Genomic DNA, 3,050 nt, shown 5'->3' with positions numbered 1-3,050 from the left:
ATATTTACACACATTTAGTCCCCTAACTAGCCTCATTCCTATGCTTTCTTGTATGCATTAGGGTCATTTCTTATCTTTAGCTTCCTACTTTGCATATTCTTTGAAGTTTTGTGTCCTTGGTAGAAGAGGAATGCTAACCTTGCATATATGGAGCAAAACGGAGCTAAATAGATCGCATCTAACAACCAAGAAACAAAGAGGAGACCAATACTACTAAAGCCCTAAGTCAATAAAACATTTATTTGGGCAATGATAAAGGACCCCCAAGGCTCCTCAATCCCCACGGATCATGAGGCAGCCAATTAAAGAAGACGCCAAATTGACCTATGAGACGGACGTCCTAAGCTCAGCTCGAGCGTCCTAAAGAGCAAGACGGGCGTCCCAAGACTCAGCCCGAGCATCCCACAAGCAGGACGGGCGTGTTCCTTTACAGCATGAGTGTCCAACAGGGGCAGGTTGAGGGACTTGCAAGGCGCTGATCTTCATTTTAGGGACTTAATCGTCATTTAAGCCCTTAGTTACCCTAATACTTGTAGTTTGTATAAATACCCCATTGTATTAGGAGATTAAGAACCAAGTTCTTATTAAGTTTTAACCAATTTCGTATCAAGTTTTTATCAAGTTTTATTATTATTAACCAAGTTTTATTACACAATTAAATCTTAATCACATCTTAATCTTTCCTTAATTATTCAAGTGTTCTTAGATTTAGTTGGGTAATTTGAAGACTATTTGGGTTTAGTGGAGAATTGACAACTCTTCATCATTCATCAAGTTTTCTTCTATTATTCTTTGCTTACTATTTGGATCATCCTAAGTTGGTACAATTCCTTTTATCCTTTGCTTAATCCTTGTTTATTGTTTACTCATCCATCATGTTTAGACTTTTTAATGTGATTGACACCCTTATTAGCATGTTTTCCATGATCATGAGTGAGTAGTCTCCTAGCTAGGGTTAATGGTGGATTAGTGGATTTAATCATAGGGTAGATATTTACTTAATAAGTTCGTATGATTGCTAACTTGTTGTAGTTTCAACTTATGGACATGTTATGCTCGATGAAATGCTTGATTAATAACCTAGCATGAATATCTTATCCATTCAATAAAACTTGTAAGACATAAACGAACTCAAGGCTTCTTAGACCATGCATATAGTTGAATAGGGAGAATTAAGTCGACTTTTAGGGGTAGTAAAGTCTTGACCGACTCGGCTCCGATACCCAAAAATTCCTAGGAATTGTAAGATATAAACTAACTCGATTCCACTATAACAATAATTTGCTTGCATCTATGAAACATGTTTATGTGATCTCACCATGATTTATGAACTCATGACACCCTAGATCCTTAATCAATTGTTTAAAAATCCCATTTACTTGCTTTGTTTTACTTTCATTTGTTTACATTTCCATTGTTAAGTACTTTAGATTGCAAACGTCAAACTCAACCCAAATTGTGACACCCAAGACATAGCTCTCTACAACGGATAAATTAATACAATATCCGTCCCTTGTGATCCGACCTTTACTTAACACTATACTAAGAGTAGTTTGTTGAGATTATAAATAGTGTTTTGATTGGTAAGCTTAGACGACAAAGTTTCAATCAAATCAAAAATGGCGTCGTTGCCGAGGACGGTGTTCAATTGAATTGTTATCATTTGTTGTTTTTAGCTGTGTCTTTCTTAACCTTGGGGAAGTCAAACTCCTCAAGGTAGTTTTAATTGTTTTCTAGTTCTTTGATTTTTGCATGTCTAGAAGATCACAAGGCGGTCTTTTGCCTATTGATCCTGAAATCGAAAGAACTTTGACAAATATTCGAAGAACCGTTAGAGGGACTTCAACAATTGTGGGTATTGGAGAACTTGTGGACATTGGTATTGTCCAATCGGATAATGTTGAGTTTACCAACCCTTTTGCAAGACAAGGAGAGGAAAACCCAATTCCAAACCAACCACAAAATCAACCTACAATGCCTAAATTTTCATCTTATTCCGTACCAACCGAGGAGAACCTACCAAATGGTACTCCAATATCACCCCACTTGACCGGTAATTTCATTGCTAAATACGCATTCATACAATTAGTTGAGAGAAGTCAATTTCGAGGGATGCCTAGTGAACATCCTCATCTACACATGGAGACTTTTTGTGACTATTATGATGCAATTTCCCAAACGGGGGTAACACAAGACCAAATTCGATGGGTGTTGTTTCCTTTTTCCTTGATCGGAGCCACAAAGCAATAGTTAAAGAGCCTAGACAAGGCCACTCTTCGAATTGATTCATGGAAGAAGTTCACTTACCTTTTACAAGAAGTTATACCCTCCGGAGAAGACCAACATGTTAAGAGCCTAAATCACCGGGTTCAAGCAAAGAGATGAAGAGTCTCTATATGAGGCTTGGGAAAGATTCAAAGATACATGTCGCTCTTGTCCTCATCATGGGCTAAGCAAATGGTTTCTTATCCAACAATTTTGGAATGGGTTGTATGAAGATTCAAGAAATGTACTCAACATGGGTTCTAATGGAAGATTCACCGAGGTAGATGACAACCAAACTTGGGCAAAGATAGAGGAGATGGCGGTTCACAACTCTCAATATAGTAGGCCAAGAAAAACTACTACGGGAGGGAGACATGAAGTTGACTCCGTCACACAATTGAGTGCCGATTTGGGTGCCCAACTAAGCTCCCATATTGACACAATGAACTTGAAATTTGAGAAAGCCATTGCCAAGATTAATGAAACCTCTCAATCATCCAAGCAACATCAACATGTCAGTGCCATGGTGGTAACATCTTCTATTCCAAATAGAGTGTCTGAGAATTGTGGATCTTTAGGACATGAACAACAAGAGTGTAGGGGCACAAGTGAGCAAGTGAATACTTTCCAAGCATACAAGAATGGCACTCCTTACTCCAACTATTACAATGAAAACACTAAGGGGGCGTTTGGTACCGGAAAGAGAAAGGGAAAAGGAATAAGAAAGGGAAACAAGGGGAAAAGAAATGAAAGAAATGGGATACCATTAAACTTAAAAGGTTGTT

The 3,050-nt window shown here is 38.0% G+C and overlaps 1 non-coding gene across 1 annotated transcript; it reads right to left on the bottom strand.

Moving 5' to 3' along the window:
- Positions 1-2,344: 2,344 nt before the first annotated feature.
- LOC141603737 (small nucleolar RNA R71) lies at positions 2,345-2,451 on the bottom strand. Its single transcript, XR_012525594.1, has one exon. It is a non-coding gene; the product is annotated as a small nucleolar RNA R71 (small nucleolar RNA).
- Between the last annotated feature and the right edge of the window lie 599 nt (positions 2,452-3,050).

The sequence above is a fragment of the Silene latifolia genome, chromosome 9 (genome assembly GCF_048544455.1).
Source record: "Silene latifolia isolate original U9 population chromosome 9, ASM4854445v1, whole genome shotgun sequence".
Taxonomy (NCBI): domain Eukaryota; kingdom Viridiplantae; phylum Streptophyta; class Magnoliopsida; order Caryophyllales; family Caryophyllaceae; genus Silene; species Silene latifolia.
Note: the sequence above shows the minus strand (reverse complement) of the source record. Positions and strands in the feature narration are given on the sequence as shown.